Source organism: Macrotis lagotis, chromosome X (assembly GCF_037893015.1).
Source record: "Macrotis lagotis isolate mMagLag1 chromosome X, bilby.v1.9.chrom.fasta, whole genome shotgun sequence".
In the NCBI taxonomy this organism is placed as follows: domain Eukaryota; kingdom Metazoa; phylum Chordata; class Mammalia; order Peramelemorphia; family Peramelidae; genus Macrotis; species Macrotis lagotis.
The window spans coordinates 277,602,746-277,623,337 of record NC_133666.1 but is presented as its reverse complement, the minus strand read 5'-3'; the positions used below and the strand labels follow the sequence as shown (position 1 = coordinate 277,623,337).

At 34.4% G+C, this 20,592-nt stretch overlaps 1 long non-coding RNA gene across 1 annotated transcript in view; it reads left to right on the top strand.

Moving 5' to 3' along the window:
- Positions 1–20,224, top strand: part of LOC141497894 (uncharacterized) — a 100,310-nt gene extending 80,086 nt beyond the window's left edge. Inside the window, exons 3-4 of the long non-coding RNA XR_012471485.1 lie at positions 19,135–19,199; positions 20,177–20,224. This is a non-coding gene — a long non-coding RNA (uncharacterized LOC141497894). The remainder of the gene's footprint in view (positions 1–19,134; positions 19,200–20,176) is intronic.
- Positions 20,225–20,592: the final 368 nt, after the last annotated feature.

Sequence of the window (20,592 nt, the reverse complement as noted above, 5' to 3'; positions counted from 1 at the left end):
TTACAGATTTTTTGCTCATTTAATTTTCTCATTTATATGTTCAATTTTTTTACATTAATTTTTAAAAATTTGAGTTTCAAATTCTCTCACTTTTTTTCACTTCATCCCCTAAGGCAAACATATTTATATTGATTACATATTTGAAGTCATGCAAAATATAGTCCTGCATTTGCCATAATTCAAAAATATCACAACCAAGAAAATTTTAAAAGTTAAAAAAGTATAGTTCAATCATCACTCATAGTTCATCAGTTATCTCACTGGATATGTATAAAAACATTTTTCAATCTGGGTCTTTTGGAATTGTCTGGAATCCGTAATGATCAAGGTAGCTGGCTTTCACTTGATCATTCTTACATCATTGCTATTGTTGTATATAATATTCTCCTGGTTTTGCTCACTTGCTCACTTCACTCCACATCATTTTTTTTTGCAAGACAATGGGGTTAAGTGGCTTGCCCAAAGCCACGCAGCTAGGTAATTATTAAGTGTCTGAGGCCAGATTTGAACTCAGGTACTCTTGACTCCAAGGCCAGTGCTCTATCCACTACGCAACCTAGCCACCCTGCACTCCACATCATTTTACAGAATTCTTCCTACAGTTGTCTGAAACCATAACTGCTCATCAATTCTTAAAGCACAATAGAATTCCATTACAATGATATACTGCAGCTTGTTCAGCCATTCACACATTTATGTATTCCATTCAGTTTCTTAAACAATTCCTTTCTTCGATGGCTTTTTTTTTTAGGTTTTTGCAAGACAAATGGGGTTAAGTGGCTTGCCCAAGGCCACACAGCTAGGTAGTATTAAGTGTCTGTGACCGGATTTGAACCCAGGTACTCCTGACTCCAAGCCCGATGCTTTATCCACTACACCACCTAGCCTCCCCTCTTCAGTGGCTTTTTGCACCTCTTATTATTTGGCCAATTTCGTTTTTAACATTTTATTTTCTTCAAGATTGTGTGTGTGTGTGTGTGTGTGTGTGTGTGTGTGTGTGTGTGCACGTATGTGTGTATGTGTTTGTGTGATTCTTTTTTCATAATTTTTTGCATCACTTTCAATTTTATTAAATTTTTCTTCTCACTCACTTATTTGATTATATCTTATCCTAGTTATTTCAGGAATTTTTATTAGATTTTTTTTTTCCAATTCACATTTTCTTTTTTCTTTTTAGTTTTCTTGTACCTGTTTTAACACTGTTGTCTTCTTTTGATTTTTTTCCTCTTGATCTTTCCTGTCACCATAATAGCATTTTATGGGGAAGGATTTTTGTTTTTGGTTCATTTCCACAACTTATTTCTTGACCTTATGTTAAATTTGTGCTCTGCTCCTGGGGTGAACACAGCACCCTAAGCTTCTGTGTCTGCATATATGTGTGTGTGTGTGTGTGTGTGTGTGTGTGTGTGCGCATGGGTACAAACTGCTGTGTTCAGAGCAAGTTCTAGAAGTTAGAACATTTTTGTGCTTCCAAAGTGGTAAGATGTGTGATAACTTCTTTCACAGTCTATGCTCTGGTCTTATCCCAAGAATCTGCAATGTTAATCTGCAATCACACATTCTGGTGCTTCTCATGATCAGGGCCTTTCTTTCCCAGTGATACACTTTTCTTCACCCTTGAACTATAACCTGGAAATAGGTTTAAGAAATTCAGTTCTAAATCTTGTGCCAGCAAAGTGTCTCCTATAATCACTTTCTGACCAATTACCTGACCTCCTTACTGTCTGTAGTATGAAAGATCCTGGAGCTACTGCTGCCACTGTTGCAGTCATCTCCCAGGTTCCCTATGGGCACCTTGGCAATACCTGCACTATGCTTCACTTCTGGTGACTGACTTATTCCTGCCAACTCCTAAGTTGTCTTGTATTGGAAAATTCTTTCACTCTACCATTTTAGAATTTGATTTTTTTTTGCAAGGCAAATGGAGTTAAGTGGCTTGCCCAAGGTCACACAGCTAGGTAATTATTAAGTGTCTGAGGTCAGATTTGAACCCAGGTACTCCTGACTCCAGGGCTGGTGCTTTATCCACTGTGCCACCTAGCCGCCCCTAGAATTTGATTTTAAGTGTTATTTTAGGAGTTTAGACCAGGAGAGCAGTGACCATGTCTTTTCTTAGATTAGAGTTTAGACCAAGAGAGTAGTGACCACCTCTTTTCTTAGATTATACCACTTCAGAAGCAGCAAAAACTTTCCTCTAGAACTAGTGCACAAAACAATAGTGAGAAAAAACCTGAAATTTAGGACTTCCATGCCAGGAACAGAGCTCAACATTAATATGAATTCAAAGTGGAAAAATGTGCAAACAATAACAACAACAAGTACCTGAGAATAAAAAAGTACTAGGTTGACAGGGAAGATCAAGATTCATGCTCAGGTGAAACCATGAAATCAAAATAGCCACAATCTAAGTCTCAAAGCAAAACACAAAGTAAAAAGAAAGTATTCACAAACAAAAGTAATGTAGCCCTAATTAAAAGAAAATCAGGAAACTGGGAGGGAGGGGAGAATTCTACAAGTTTCTCTGATAAAAATTTTATTTCTCAAATATATATAGGAAATCAAATCAAATTTATGAAAACACAAGCTATTTCTTAATTGTCAAATTATCAAAGGATATGGACAGGCAGGAAAAATCAAAATGACCAAGTCATATAAAAATACTTTATATCACCACTGAGGAATGCAAATTAAAACAACTTTGATATAACATCTCACATCTATCAGATTCCCTCATGTGACATAAAAAGGAAAATGACAAATGCTAGAATGTATTTGGCAGAATTGGCGACATAAATGCATTACTGATGGAGTTGTGATCTGGTCCAACAACTCTGGAGAATAATTTGGAGATACACTTATCATTTCCACTTCATGGGGGTCAGGAAAGTAGCACCTCCTCAAACTGGAAAATTTGTGGGAAATTTTTGGCCCTCCCTTTTTTATCAGAGAAGAAGCCTAAATTATTATGATATTAAAAATAAAATATTTTGACATTGTATAATACTATTCATATAAAACATTTTCTCTGTTGTCTATTGACTTGTGTTGTGTTATCTGTGACTACAACGAAATTCCCCCAAAATTCTCATTTAATTACTTATTCTAACCTGTTATATATCAAAACCATAATAAGAAAGTCATGACATGGAAAGGATAAATGCACTCCTAAATGACTATAAAACCATGCATATCCTTTGATCCAGTAATAACCACTGTGTGCATCCCAAAGTGATCATGATTGGTTAGTTGTTGTCCTTTGTGATTGAAGAAAATGAAAGTGATATCACTATGTCAGGGTCAAGGTCTAGTGTGGATGTATGGCTGTGGCAGATGGGTCAATATAAACTTTGAAGGTTCTATTCCAGATCAGGCACAATAGTTCATATGAACATTTGGCAGATAGAGGTCTCTAAATTTGGTCATTTCATGTTTCTTTTGAACTACTCTAATTTTGCTTTGCTCATAGAGTATTAAGCCTTCTTTGATGTGGACACACCACTAGGTGGTCTTGTCCCAGTTTCTCCCATGTTTCATAATAGATTCCAAAGTTCTTGGGAGAGTCCTTAAGAGTGTTCTTGTATTGCTTCTTCTGATCTCCTTGAGAGTGTCATCTTATCACTTCTTTTTAACTCTATTTGAATGTTTTCCTTGTGTGAATGCTCTGTAAAATAGTCTTTTTTCCTCTTTTTTAAAATTTTCGTCCATTTGTACATGCATATTTCCAAGTTACAAAATTTCACTCCACCCTTCCTTCCCATGCCCTTCCTCTCAATAGGGAGCAGTCAGGTTGGCATTTTACATACATACATATTTTGTTAAACATATTTACAAATTATTAATTTTTGGTATGAGGAATTAGGATTAAGGGAAAGAGATACATAAGAGATACTTTTTATAAAGTGTTCATCAGATTTGGTAGAGGTGAGTATTTTCTGTGTGTTTTGTTTTGTTTTGTTTTTCTTTCTTTGGCTGGAAATAATATAGTCTATTACCAGTTTGATACAGTTTTCCAAGCTCTTTGGACTGTCAAGAGGATTTGGGTCCATCAAGGCTGTTCATCTCATAATGTTGTTCTCTTGACTCTACTCCATTCACTCAGCATCAGGTCCCATAAGTCATTCCAAGCTTCTCTGGAGTCCAACCATTTATGGTTTCTTATAGAACAATAATATTCTATAGTATTCATGCACCATAACTTGTTTAGCTATTCCCCAATTGATGGGTATCCACTCAATTTCCAATTCTTTCCACTATAAAAAGAGCTGCGATGAATATTTTGGAAGATGTAGGACTTTGCCCTTTTTTATAATTTCTTCTGGATATAGTCCTATAATTGGAATTGCTGGGTCAAAGGGTATAAACAGTTTTATTGCTCTTTGGGCATAGTTTGGGCATATTGTTCTCCAGAAAGTTTGGATCCTTTCAAAAATCCACCAGCAATGCATCAATGTCCCAATCTTCCCACAATCTCTCAACATTGACCATCTTCCCTTTTTCTCATTTGGGCTAATCTAATAGTTGTGAGATGATACCTCATTGTTGTTTTAAATTGCATTTCTCTAATCAATAATGATTTGGAGCATTTTTTCATATGATTATATACAGCTTTAATTTCTTCATTTGAAAACTATCTGTTCATATTCTTTGACCATAAAATAGTCTTTTAAGGCAAACATGTGTTTGACATTTGAATAATAGCTAGAACCATATTCAGGACTCATGTGAGTAAGTTATCGTGAATTTGGTATACAATAAATACAATGAACTTCTTTGGGCAACCCAATTTTGCCATGATCTTGTAGAAGTCCTCACTACTGAAAGTACCAAAGACCTTGGTCAGATTGACAAACATTGTACACAGATCATTTATGCACTCAGCATTTAAAAAGAACCAAGATAAATGATCTATTTGTACCAAAAATTTATAGCAGCTCTTTCTGTAGTCACAAAGAATGGCAAATTTTATGGGATACATCAATGGGGATTGGACAGACAAGTTTTGGTATATGATTGTGATGGACTACTATCAGTCTCTAAGAAAAAATGAGCACAATGATTTTAGGAAATCCTATGAAGACTTCTATCGAAATATTATGTGAGCAAACCAGGAGAACTTTGTACATAGCAACAACAATATTTTAAAGATAATTAACTATGAAAGATTAACTACTCTGTTCAAGACAAGAACCCATGCATTCTGAAAGATTCATGATGAAAAATATTATTATCTACCTCAAGAGAGATAAATGTTTAATTGATGATTGAAGTATACTTTCAAACTTTATATTTTGTTGTTCCTTTCTTTTGCACTATTGCTAATGTAGAAATATCTTTTTTGCATGACTTCACATGCATAATCAGTATCAATATCATGCCTTCTCATGGGGTGGAGATGGATAAGGAGGAAGAGACAGAATTTGAGATTAAAAAAACTTAAATGAAAGCTAAATTTTTTACATGTAATTGGAAAATATTTAATGAAATAAATAAAATACATTATTTTCAAAAGTTTATGTGTTTTATTAACAGATTAGTTAAGGTCTCATAAAATTTGACATTCTTTCTTGGCTCTAAATAATGGTTACTTAATTTGTTGCTAATCAGGAGCATGTAGTTACCCACAGTTGAATTTACAGTAAATTGGATTAATACCCTAATTCTACAAATAAAGAAACTGAGGCCAGAGAGGTGATATAACTTGCCTGAGTGGTCAATCTAGCACTTGAACTTAGGTATTTGATTCTAAACCTAGAATTTTTTCTACTTATAATAAGCTGCCTGTAGTCTAACCTCCTCAGTTTTTCACTTAAGTCAACTGAGATTCAGGAAAGTTAAGTTAGAAGTTCAAGACATAAAAATGGTTGGTGAGAAATTAAAAATATAGCCATATTCCTATTAGGACTAAACTATTGTTCTTTGATTTTCATATATTTTTTTTTCTTCTTTATATCTTGATTAAGTTCTATTGGCAGCTAGGGCAACTAGGTAGTGCAGTGGACAGAACATTGGGCTTAGAATCAAAAATACTTATCTACATGAGTTCAAATCTGGCTTTATATGCTTACTGACTACCTACTTGCTAGATATTCTACAGACTACCAGGTTAAGTCATTTAATCCTGTTTGCTTCAGTGTCCTCATCTATGAAGTAAACTGCAGAGGGAAATAGTAAACCTTTACAAGTCTCTTTAGCAAGAAAACCCAAGGGGCAGCTAGGTGGAGCCATGGATAAGGCACCAGCCCTGGAGTCAGGAGTATCTGAGTTCAAATCTGGCCTCAGACATTTAATAATTACCTGTGTGACCTTGGGCAAACCACTTGAGCCTACTGTCTTGCAAAAATCTAAAAAAAAACCCAAATGTGGTCATGAAATGTTAGGCACAACTGAAATGATTCAACAACAAAAAGAAATAAGTCCTCTTATCTCCATGAAGTCTTCTCATATTAACCTCTTTTTTTCTAACTTTCACCATGTTATCCTCTGCAATGCATCACTTTTAAAATGTCAATATATATGTAAATATCCTTCAATTGGGGAATGGCTAAGCAAACTGTGGTATATGTATGTCATGGAACACTTATTCTATTAGAAACCAGGAGGGATGGGAATTCAAGGAAGCCTGGCGGGATTTGCATTAACTGATGCTGAGTGAGATGAACAGAACCAGGAAAACACTGTACACACTAACAGTAACATGGGGGTGATGATCAACCTTGATGAACTTGCTCATTCCATCAGTGCAACAATCAGGGTTAATGTGGGGCTGTCTGCCATCTGTATCCAGAGAAAGAACTGTGGAATTTTAACAAAGACCAAGGACTATTACCTTAAATTTAGAAAAAAAACTTGTATCTTATGGTCTGATCTTGCTATTTCTTATATTTTATGTTTCTTCCTTAAGGATATGATTTCTCTTTCATCACACTCAATATGGGTCAATGTATACCATGGAAACATTGTAAAGACCGACAAATTGCCTTCTGTGGGGGGGTGGGGGGAGGGAATTAAGATTAGGGGAAAAATTATAAAACAAAATAAATAAAATCTTTAAACAATAAAATCAAATGTCAATATACATCTTCATATCTATATCTATTTATCTATATATGTGTATATATGTGTATGCATATGTATAAGCATAAATACATACATAGACATAGACATATATATATATATAAACATGTACAATAAGTCTTTATGAACTCAGTTCACTTCAGTATTTCAAATTGTATTAACTTTTCTTCTTTTCCAAATTTGATTCATATCATGCCAAAAATCTCCCAAAGGTATTTAGCCAACATTCTGGGGTCTTCATTGCTTGATATTAATTGTTATTAATCCAGATATTGCTCTGTGCTCTCTCGCATTCACTTTATGACCAGCACACTTTCTTTCCTGGTATAATCAGTATTCAGACATTGCATATATATATATATATGAATATACGTACAACTAAAAGAGAGCCATAAACTGTTACTTCAAATCTAGATCAAAGTTCTTGACATTTATTCTGGTTACTAAAACAGCAAATTATTAAACTTATACTAAGCACTTAGAATACTCTTTGACACATGTGGTCTTATGCACTGGGACAAAAAGGAAATGGAATTTTTTTTAATGACTTTACATTCTATTTGGGGTAAATAACAGAGGATATATAAATAAATAGAAAAATATAGCAACCAAATACAAGTAATTTAAGCTAATGGGTACTGGAACCTAAGTATACTATTTAGAATTCTACAGAACTAAAAGGGTTAGTTTCCTCCCACTTTGAGAAAGATTTTTTTTTCTGTGAATTGCATTTCTTAGTTTATTTTCTATTTTGATATTTATAAAAAAGTCCCTTTATCTTGATTTTTTTTGGCTAGTCATAGGTTGCAGCACTTTTCTTCCAATGAGAGGTTAGGAGAGCCAATTTTTCTTCTGCCTAAGGCACTTTGAGAGAACAGACTACAGGGGGTTGCTTTAGGAGTTGGTGCTAAGGATGGATAAGTCTCTGAGGGTTTAGAGACACAGTTCAAATAAATATGCAATAGTCCAAAAGCTTATCCAAAACCTTTGATCTGGAAATTGTCCATGAGAAGAATTTCCATATCTTCTAATACTATTTCATTAGAAATACTGAAAGATTTGTTTTTCAAGACTGTATTTTGATACTTGTGGTTTGGGCAGATACCATGAAGTGAGAAGGCAAGTAGATATTTTTGGAAAGAAGTTAACAAAAGTATTTGGAGACTAAAAAACACGGTTTGGGCTGATGCCATGGATAAAAAATTTGTCTTGGATCTTGTATACTCCATGTCATTGTATTTTTTCCTTCATCTTAAATGAACAAAATTACTGCTTCGCAAGTTAGAATGTCAAGTATTTTTTATGATAATTATCTTTTAAAACCGCATAACTAAGGAGTTGTAGAAATAACCCAAATCTAAGCTGAGCATATCTTATTCTATACCTGTATTTCTATTAATTTCACCACTTTCATTGGGTCAAGCTAACAATCAATTTGCACAAAGTATTATGGTTATGTAGAGATACAAATTATGAGGGAAAAATTGTTCAAAGTCTGTTCATTTGCACTAGATGGATTCAACCATCAGACTTTAAAAATTAATACATAATCTCTAACAATGTTACTACTTTAATTTTTTATTGTAAATATGAACTAATACAATTTTCTGATTCTATATGATTTTTCTTCCAGTGCAAAGGAGAATTGATCAATTTATTTACCCATTTTCTTTCTTTTACTTAATGGCAAATATCTCTGACTAATTTTTGTGTTAAATCAGTATCCATACTAGGAAAGGAAAGAATTTATGCATAAAACTTGTTACTAAATGAGATTAATCAAACAACATATGTACCACTAGAAAAATATTTGTGTCTTTTGTGCCTACATATATTTCCTAGAATGTAAAAACATAGAAATTCTATGAAGGACTTAACATTATACTACATGCTAAAACAACCTATATCTTGATTCTTGGTGATTTAATTGAGATAAATAGAGTGAATAAAAAAAGTCATTAAGAAAATAATTGAAAGTAATTTTAGACATTATTGCCTCACTATTCATTTATTTCATATGCCCTTGTCGTCTAGTCTTTAATCTTACTACTCTACTGAATTTGGTCTCTGGGGTTACTGATGAGCTTTCAGATGTAGAATTAGATGGTCTTTTCCCAAGTCTCAAAGAGTAGGTCATCCTCTTTCATGCTTGTGCAACATTTGATAGTGTTTATTAAAATATTCTATTTATTTATTTATTTATATTTATTTATTAAAATATTTCCAATCATGGTTACCATGACCTAATTCTTTTTTGACTGCTTTTGTACTTGTGTGATCATCACTTCTCCATTCTTTTATTGGTTCATCTTTCATCTTTCATCCACTAAATACGAATATCTCTCAAGCCGATGTTCTGGTTGCTATTCTCATTTATCTCTAACTTCAATGTCTCAGTAATGTTTGTTTCCATGAATTCAGTTCATTTTTCCAAGGATATCTACAAAATTTATGTCTGTTGCTGTTGTCATCTCTTTCTTGAACTCCAATTCCATTCTGTCAACTGCCTGCTGGACATCTGTACCAAGGACATCCAAATGTCCTTCTAACATCTCAAACTGACTACTGAAGGAGGACAAGAAATAGGATATAAGGCTATGGAGATAAGGAGAAAGCTCATTTTAGGTACATGTAACAATCTTTATGAATGCAGGAGGTTCAGTTTTAATAGCATCGCTTCTACTTAGCATTCCCTGATTCCCTCAAATCATTCTTTTCTCTCCCTCCTTAAACATCATTAATGTACTTTTTATGTTTCACTTTTTTATATATATCATTTCCTTCTTTGTGTTATTTTTATATGTTTATAATGTTTTATCTTCTGCTTCCCAGTAGAATGTTAGACCTTTAGGAGAAAAGATTGTTTTATTTTCCATGTAGCTTCAGTAGTTAACACAATGCCTTGTATATGGAAGGTGCTTAACAAATGTTTGTTCAAATGAATCAGAAAATCAGTCAATAAGCATTTATTAAGCACCAATTATGTACTAGCTTTTGGGTTACAAATACAAAAATAACAGCAATCCTTGACCTTAAAGACTTGTACGATACTAAACAATATTCCCTCTTGTTTTGATGATATTCTCCTTTGCTTCTCCTTCTAACCTATCTGGACACTGAAATCTCCTTTATTCATATTATATCCTTTAACTATGGTTATAGCCTAAGTCTTTGTCCTTGGCCCTTTTCTCCTATTCATATTCTCCCATTTTGTGACTCCAATGGTTTCAATTTTCATGTCCATGCTGTTGACACCCAAATTTTGCTTAAAGGACATTTTCAACAGTACTTTCAACATGTCCAAAAAACCAGCTTACTTAACCTCCACATCACCTGTAGAATTTTCCCACCATAGAAAGTGTCATCCAGGATAACTTCTGTTGTATCATCCTTAGTTCTTCACTTTCACTCACCACCAATGGCTTCCTTTTGTGACAAAGCATGATAGGATATTATGAATGGATTCTTAAATTTAGGGGCACCAGAGTACAAAACCCATCTCAGTCACTTACTAGATGTGTGAATCTGGGTAACCTTTCTGTGACTTGCCTTGTTTATTAGTAACACAAGGAGAGGTTGGATTTGATGATTTCTCAGGTCCTGTTTTGCCTTAATTATGGAATTGCAGGCCATGTAGTTATCTAATATTATTCTATAGTGTCTCAAGTGGGTCTCCTTCTTAGAGTCACTACCATCTTCATCTCTCATTTCTTCCCTAATAATCTCTTGCCTTGGGCTTTTAATTAGTCCTCTTGCCTCTAGTCTCTCCCCCCACATGAATCCTTCCTCTACACAGTACCTCTACACAGAGCAGTGTAAATTTTATCGTATCATTCTCCTCCCATAATAATCTCCAGAGGCTCTCTATTTCCTTTAGGATCAAATATATTTTCCTTGGTTTGTCATTTAAAACTCTTCAAATTAGTTCCATCTTACTTTTCTAACTTTCTTAGATATCACTCCTTTTCATGTTCTTCATAGTCGAGCCTTATTGACATTCTCTCATTCCTTACACATGACACTCTATCTTCTATTTCCTTTGCAGTGATTGCCTCACGCCTTGAACTTTTTTTTTTCCTTTTTATCTTTTGGAATCTCTGGTTTCCTTTAAGATACAGTTTAAGTTCTATTTTCTTAAGGATGTCTTTGGTAATCTCCTAGCTTCTTTTGTCCTACCCTTCAAAGGTAACCAAATGCCTCATCATCTAATTAGTGAATGAATAATTACTAAATACTAATTAATTAACCATGTGACCCTCTAGACAGCATCCAGGGAACCAAAGTCTTTGGGTTCTGAGGCAGCACATTTGAGAGAAAAGACTGTACTGATAATTAGTCCATCAGGAAATAGGTTTAAATATGCCTTCTGATGCTTGCTGGGCATTAATAGTACACCAAGATGCCTTGTTGATGTGGAAGGAAGAGAATCCAATTCAAAGGACAAGAGACTCCTGCAATTTCCAGACCATAACCAATAGTCCTATTTCCTATCAGAGCAGGCTATGGGGTAAAATGGTTCTGGAAAAAAATGTCCTTGAACAACATAACTCTCACTAATAAACATAATGTACAAATCATTCCACCATTAATTTTGTTGGTGTGATTCTCTTTGAAATTGAAAAACCTATTATTATTATTATTATTATTATTATTATTATTATTATTATCATCATCATATCTATTTTGAATGTAATTTTACAGGTTTATGTTGTCTCCCCCCATTGGAAAGTAGGTTCCATGATGGCAGGAACTGCTTCCCATTTGTCTTTCTGTACTTAACACCTGACACAGGGTCCAACAATTAAAAAATGCTTCCAGAATCACTACTTGGATGGAACAATGGATGGAGAATTAAATTTCAAAAGGGCTAGGGGTGCCCATTGTTTAAAGGAAGCAACCTCTGAGTCATTTTCTAAAGAAATGCTTTGTAACAGTAGCAAATACTCCTTAATCTCTGGTAATTTATTTTTCAAACATTCCATTTTATTTGATAGTATCATGTTTCAGTTAGACCACAATATGAAGAAGTCTTTACCTGGAGGGGATTTTTTTATGGTCAAAAATGCTTTTTTGTAAGGTTTAGCTCAAACCGTTTTTTTTGTTGTTGTTGACCACAAGATTCCCTGATTTTCTCTTGTCCAGTCTTTAGTAACATGTGACCAGCACATACAACATTATTGACATATTGCACCTGAATAGGGTTCATTGAATGGTGAAAAAGAAATCAACATGATATTGTGAAAAGGATGCTGTTTTTGGAGTCAGAGGACTCAGGTTTAAATCTTGACTCTACCATTTATTACTCGTGTGACTTTGGGTTATTCACTTAAGGTCAAGTAGTTATAAATCTATGATACTAGATTGTTATAACAAAACTGTTATAACAAAACATTCTAAGAGAAAAAAACATGGAAATTTGTCAGAATTTGGGATTGAATCTCTAACTGCTACTTATTAGCAATGTGATCTTATTCAAGTCACTTTTCTTTGGCTTTAGTTTTCTCATCTGACAAAAAATAATATTTCTACAAAGGATTGCCAGGGCTGCATGCAAATAGAGGCCTGGTCTTGAAGCCAAAAAGATCTGGGTTCATGAAAAGTCCTACCTGTGACTCATGTTAGCTCTATCATTTATTCTTCCTATACCCTAGGTGACTCTTTAGAAATCAATTAGAAATAAGTTGCTGCATTTACATCAGTGAAAAGAGTTTCACCCTTAGAATTCCCCACAGCAGATGGAATTACAGGTCTGAACCAAAACATTAAACTATCTACTTCCTATGTTTGTATGTACAAGGATTATAGAAGTAGTACACACTTTGCTTCTTTTTGAGGTATAAAAATAAATACTACTTAACTAGAAAGTAAGTAATATATGACAAGTTCCATAGGCTTACATTGTGCTGCTACAGTTAGCCTCTTGAAGGGAAAAGTAAGAAAAGCCCACAAGATTGACACATTTGATTACAAATCATAAGTTGTACTTATTTTTTTATTTTTTCTTTCCATGAGAAACTCATCTCATTGGTATTACATTTTGCTTCAAATTTGGTTTCCAATTGTATCTCCGTCTCTTACCAGCACCTATTACTATCCTAAACTCTTTTTTTGATTTCTTTTTTTAAATTTTATCTGAATGGGAATTTAAGAGATTATCAAGTCCAACATCCTCATTTTACAGATGAGGCAACTGAGTTTGAAGCAAGTCAGAGGATCTTTAAGATCTTTTTTTGGCCAATTTGGACCATTTTGAAAATCCCAGAAGAGATTATTTTTCTTTTTATCTAATATATAATGTAAATTTAGATAAAATACTGACCTTTGAAGAATATCATCTTTTTTAGCATACAAAATTCCTACCACTTTGCTAGAGATCTCTGAAAAATACTTCTAGTCATTTCTAGGACCCTGCTGTTCAAGGAATATGTAATTTGTGCATCCAGTTTGCTTTCCTCCCTTTGTTTTTGATTCCAATTCTGAGGATATGGCCAGCTTCCTCTCAAGAGGAGTGGCTTTCTCCTTTCAGGCAAAGCAGATTAGGAGGCCTGGCAAGAGCAATTTGATTTTGTTTTCAGCATTTTCTGCTACCTTCTCAGTTGTGAAATCCTTGGAACAGCAGGTCACTTGGCATATATTTTTCACCTGTTTTCTCTCTCCTCATCTCTCAAATGACTTCCTTTAAAAATAGCATGTCTTTACTATTTGATATTCCCATTGGACATGCAGAAAGTGTTTTATATGAGAAGTTTTAATGCACTGGTTATTCTGCTCTCTGTTGACATCAAAGTTCCCATAAGATCTTGTAGTATGGGTGTGGGCTGATACCAATTTGTGAACCTAGCTAAATCCCTGAGGCCATCCTTGTTTGTAAGTTCCTTCCTGGCAAGCAAGGCCACCTGCTAACCAACCTGAAACTTGCAGTGAGTTTGCAACTACTCGTTGAAAAGAAAATAAAAGTGTTGATGCCAGAAGCACACAATCTCAGGAAAGGGAGAATTAAGAGGGTAAAAGCTAGACCACTGCAGAAACACCTGAATCTAATAACAAACTGGATAGCTTTCAACTGGCAGTACATTTGGCCATAGAAAAGAAACTGTTCTGTTTGTTTTTGGTCAATGAACAAATGCTACTCTAGAATGCTGCTAATGGGAGAATGATTTTGACCCCATTTAGGACCAGGGGATTTTAGCTGGCTCATGTCTCTCAGGGTTAGCTAAAGTCATCTCTCCTGAAAAAAAAGCAAACAAACAAAACAAAAAGCTTGCACAGAAAACTACTGTTCTTACTTTTTTATTCTTTTAAAAATATTAGTTATTGTAGCTGCATGTGTTGCCCTGTGTTGGAAGACTGGTCTGTATTAGGGTCAGATTCAACAGGTCCATTTTAAACTTCAGTAGTTGGGGATGTAGTATAGCCTAACTTTGGCTTAATCAGGAAAGCTTTAACTACTTCTATAAGTTTTTATCCTATTGGGATAGAAGTTGCAAATACTATTGGAGCCTAAGAGTTAGCATGGGGGAAAAAATCTTCAACATTGTCTGACTCTCATATCTTCTCCAAAATAGATGCTCCTTTCCAATTTCCTTTCTTTCTATTAGCTATACAATAAGGGGTGATCCTAGACAACTTTATGAGCTGAGCCAAGTTTGACTTTATACTTCCCCATATTTTCTTATAGGTTTCTGTTAAGCTCTAATTTCTTCTTCACTTAGAAGTACTGTCATGTTATCCTCGAACTTTCTGGGTCTTCCACTTTGAGGCTATTACCAAGCTTTCTCATACATCCATAGTTTTTATTTGACTCCTTTTATCATTATTGCCTTTCATGACAGATTTGTACCTAGATTCAAAGTCCAAACAATTACCGACTAATCTATTTTAATGAATAATAATACCTTTTACCTATGTTGGGTATTTTACCTATGTTGGGTATATTAATTTAAGAATTTTCAGAGGCTCACATTACTCGATTATCTTTTTCACCTCTTATCTATCCTTCCCTATGGAAACCACAGGGCTTTCCACAATTAGAGGAATACAATGAGAATCCCATACCTAAAAATTATTTTAATGCTAAATTAGTATAATTCTTATTTTAGCTTTTCCACTAATTAGCTATTTTAACTTTGAGAGGACTCTAAGATTGATTTATTTAATGTCTAGCTATGCTGGCTTCCTAATCCCAGGCACTTAATTTTTTTCAGTCTCAGTTCCCTCATCTATAATATGGGCATAATAATAGCACCTACATCATACATTTGTTGGGAGAACCAAACAAGATAATGAATGTAAAGTGATTTGCCATCACTCTTAAATGGGAACCATATAATGCAAATAAGTTGTTGGACCCCAATGGAAAAAATTTCCTCCTTAACCTCCTTAACCTTTACCAACAAAGGAGAGTCAACTAAAGCCACACCTGGGTAGGAGTGGATCACAGTCCAGCACAGCCCTAGCCTCAGAAAACTAGGAACAGGCACTGGGAGGCACTGAATCAACCCTGAAGCCATCAGCACACAGATGGTAAGGAGATCAAACTACTGATCAAAAGGACCTTACAAGGATCACTTTGCTAGCAGAATTCCATTGCTTTGCATATACTCAGATCTGGGCCACAGTTTTGGGCAAAAAGTTGCAGGGTAAGGAGAAGGACTAACAACAGATTTGTGGCCACAGTAAAGAGGGGGCACTTCTCATAGTTCTTGTGCAGAAAAGACTGCTTGTGGGCACACACAGACCAAAACATAGGCTAAGCGAGTAGTAAAAACAACTCTTCTTATACCATACCACCTTGAAAGAAATGAAGACTTACAGTTCTCAAGAAGTATCTCTGAAAACATCTGCACAAAACTGCTAAAGCTTAAAAAAGTTTGCCCTCCACGCTGCAAGCAGAGCCTAACTTTGCCAAAGACTTAAAGGTCTAGTAATAGGCTAGGAAAATAACCAAACAACAGAAAAAAATTCTGTCATGAAAATTACTATGATGAAAAAGAAGATCAAAACATAAACTTACAAGAATATAAAAATTCAAAACTCCTATATCCAAAGTCTTCAAGAAAAAATATAAATTGGCCTCAGGACACGGAAGAGCTCAAAAATATCTTTGAAAAATCAAGTTAGAGATGTAGATGGGAAAATTGGGATTAGAAATGAAAGGGATGGAAGAAAATCATGAAAAATGAGCTAGTTGCTTGTGAAGAAGGCACAAAAATTATTGAAGAAAATAAAACCTTAAAAACAGACCAATCCAGGGGTAACTAGGTGGTGCAGTTGATGGGGCACCGGCCCTGGAGTCAGGAGTACCTGAGTTCAAATCCAGACTAAGATACTTAATAATTACCTATAATAATTAATATAATTAATATAATATAATATAATATAATATAATATAATATAATATAATATAATATAATATAATATAATATAATATAATATAATATAATATAATATAATATTACCTGTGTGGCCTTGGGCAAGCCACTTAACCCCATTTGCTTTGCAAAAACCTAAAAAAAACCCCAACAGACAAATAGACCAATCCAAATGGAAAAAGAGGTCTCAAAAAGTCAATGAAGAAAAGATTGTCTTAAAAATCAAAATTGACCAAATTAAAAGGACAAAAATTCACTGAAGGAAAAAAACTCCCTAAAAAATAGAAATGGTCAAATGGAAAAGTACAAAAACTCACTGAAGAATATATTTCTATAAATATTAGAATTGATCAAAGAAAGTTAAGCTGTTAATGAGAAAATAAGAAACAGTAAAACAAAACAAAAATGCAGACAAATACCATTTTAATAGTATTTTGCAAGTGTCTAAATGTTCAGAACACAAATACACATATTACAGATTATAAATATATGTGTGTGTGTGTGTGTGTATACATATTTAGTTCTAGAACTGAAATTACATGGGTGTAGGGAATTCCTAATAAGGAAACTCCTAAAAATGATAAGGAATGTTTTTGCGTCATACGATCTTTGAGAGTTCCTTGGGACACTGAAATACTAAGAGAATTGCTGAGGTCATAGTTGTTCTAAAGTAGAATTTGGCTCTCTTAATGCTGTACCATGGTGTTTCTCTATCTAGAGGATTATTGAGTCAAAATATTCTGTGATGAGTCAATATATCCAATATGAACATTTCATTGCAGAGGAGAATCAAAAGACTTTGGGCATGCCATGAACAAAATAACATGACAAAACACTTTTTATATTTTATTTTTATATTATATTTTAGTAACTAAAGTTTGCTACTAATGTGGAAGTATTTCCTAAATCTACTCTTTATAAAGTCATTTTTGGAGGTATGTTTAAACAATTATAAAGAACAAAAAAGTAAGAATAAAAACAAGAAAATAATATAATATACAATAAAAAATCCAATTCATCTACAAGAACAAATTATTGATGCCTAAAAATAAAAAAATAGGAGAAAAGTTGTTTGCCTGGATGATGGAACTGATATAAATGAATTATTTATCTGTTGTTTTAATCATTAGTTTATTAGATCCCAAGTTCAGAGAATCTGTTGTATCTTGCTTATATGCCTAGCACACAGTAGGTAATTAATATATGTTTATTCATATATTGATTTGCTAATAAGTAGGCCTGAAAAAGTATAGTAGTAATTTTAGTCAACAAACACTTGACTTATTTACCAAGCAGAAAGATATTACCTTGGACTAAACAGGTCTAAATGTAAATGCACTTTTAAATCTTTAGGATGATGGTGGAATATTAAGATCAGTGGTTTGTGGTGCCCACCTGTAATTTCTGCTAATGATTCACATTGATCACTTGAGCTAAGGAGTTCTGAAATTTCATATGACTAAAATAGTTTGGCCTTCACAACAACAGTTCACAAAATACTTTGTAATATTATCTGTAATGACCCTCATATTACAGATAAAAAATCTAAGGTAGAGAGGGATAAAGTGACTTGCCCAGGTATATATAGACAATAACTGTCTGATACAATACTAGATTTGAACTCAGGCCTTCCTGACTTCAAGTTCAGTGTTCTATGTTCCATTTACAATGCTTGGCACCAATATGGCGAGTCCCTGAGAGAAGGACTTCTAGTATCTTAATTTTTTTTAAAGGAAAGAATGCTATGCATCTTTAAACTGCAATTAGCAGTAAAGGGGAAAGAATTAGTTTAAAGAAACTTTGGCAAAAGCCATCATTAAGCCATACCATACTAAGGGTATTTAAGAATACAACTGGAAAAGAAAAAAGTGAATAAGGTCTACAAATATTTTTTGTAATGAATGATTTGTAGAATCAAGAAGTATGTAACTATCACATTTGACCTCTACTGTCACAGCTTGAGATGTGCTTATAAAGGAAATGAAGATGACACTGACTTAGAGAACACCAGTTGAGAGAACACCTAAGTAGGAAAGTATTTGAACTAAGCCAAATATACAAAGTGGAGATCTTCACTGCTTCACTGTGAAGTGACACATCTTGATGATATTGGAGGATAAAGAATAATAAGGGAAAAAAACCTCAAATCTTATGACGAGAGAGAGAGAGAGAGAGAGAGAGAGAGTATATAACTAACTAACTCATATACCTCTCTCTCTCTCTTTCTCTCTCTCTCTTAAGGGAAGGCCATGCTGGGTGGTTCTGTACCAGTGTCTCGCATTGTGTACAATCAATTCTAAAGTTCTTAAGAGAGACATTCAGGGTGTCCCTATATGGTTCCTTCTGACACCCTTGTGAACTCTTGCCCTTTGTGAGTTCCTCATAAAATAGGTTTTTTTTTAGCAAGTGTATGTCTTGACTAGCCTACTGCAGGTATGCTCTCTGTAGTAACATTTGAATGCTTGAGAGTTTTGCTCAAGAAACATTTTCAGTGCCTGGTATCATCTGTCAGATTATCTTCAGGATCTTTCTAGGATAATTTAAATTGAAGTGATTTAGTTTCCTAACATAGCACTGATAGACTGTCCAGATACCACAAGCATACAACAATGATATCAGCACAACAACTCTGTATATCTTTAGTTTGGTAGTCAGTTTAATATCTTTTCTCTCCCACACTTTCTTTCAGAGTTTTCCAAATAACTGAGCTAGCTCTGGTAATGCATGTGTCAACATGGAAAGGACACTGCTAAGGTAAGTGAACTTGTCCATAGTATTCAATAGTTCTCCAATTGCTGTAATTGATATTTCACATATGGATGCTGTGGTACTAGCTGACAGTGAAGACAGTTGCAATAGAATCAACAAAAGGTTTTTTACTCACATGAAAGAAGCCTAATAGAGTTCAAAATCCCTTCTTCATTTGGAACTACAACTTGGAGTAAATCGATGCTTCTGCATCCACTGATGATGCTCTGTTAGTAACACAATGGGAGTGTTCATCCCATCTCTCTGGATCATGTCCCTATCTCTAATCAATGTGGCTCTATTAGTAGTTAAGAAGCAACATATGTTTTTAGCCAATAAATAGCCTTCAATGTACCATAAAAGCACTTTGTATTGTTACTATCTGCATAAAACTGAATTTCATCTGCTTTCTTACTGAGCTAAGAGTCCTGCTCCTCTCTTAGATTTGCTTGTACTTTACTTCTGATGGAATTAAATGCTGCTTTCTTAGAAATGGATGAACTATCCTGCTGATAAACCCTATGGAGTTTTTGTTTTTCATTTAGTAGCTTCTGCATTTTCCAATCATTTTATCAAACAAGTCTTGAATTTTGTGAGTGTTTTGACCAAGGTGAGCAAATGCTGTGCCATAAACCAAATCTCTGAAAGCTGCTAATTCTTTTTCCGTTCCATTTTTGCCATGTGTGTTTTGGCTCAACTGTTCCTCCAAGTTAGCAATATACTGTTCCTGTTCAGAGAAGCACACTAAATTTCATCAGTGTTTGTCATTGTGGGAACATGGTGGCATAGTGTTTTGCTACAAGTGGCAATTTCACCACCACAATTCTGTCATTCACTTCTTTTGATAGGCATACAAACTTCTTGACCTGATTAGCTTTTATTGCAAAATCTACCCCAGCTTCACAGTGCTCCCTTTCACTGAGGCTACTTCAGAAAAATGTGTATACAACACTGACTTTAGTAACCTGATTTTCATTTTCCAGCCTTCTTTCATTAAGGCTTCTGTTTGGATCTTCTACCTGCTGAGTTGTCTTGCAACAAGAGTTGTTCTCTCAGGTTTTTTGAATCTTGTATTGTCTGTGAGTATGCACACATTCCATGTACTGATGGTAAGTGTAATATTCTTTGAAGAAGTTTTTAATGCATTTTTGGTGTGGTTTGACCACAGGGTGAGATCTATGTAATCAGGCCAGTTTTTGTGAAGCAGACAATTTCCGGGGCCCCTTTTCTAGCCCCTTCATCACAACAGGTGACTAAGAGACTGCAGAATTCCCCTGCTAGTTCCAATGAGGAGATGATCCTATGATCTGGGTCACCTATATGTAGGGTTTTGACTATAGTTTGTAGGATATCCACACCTGCTGCTTTGTCACTTGCCTGTCACTACAGGATTTTGAGA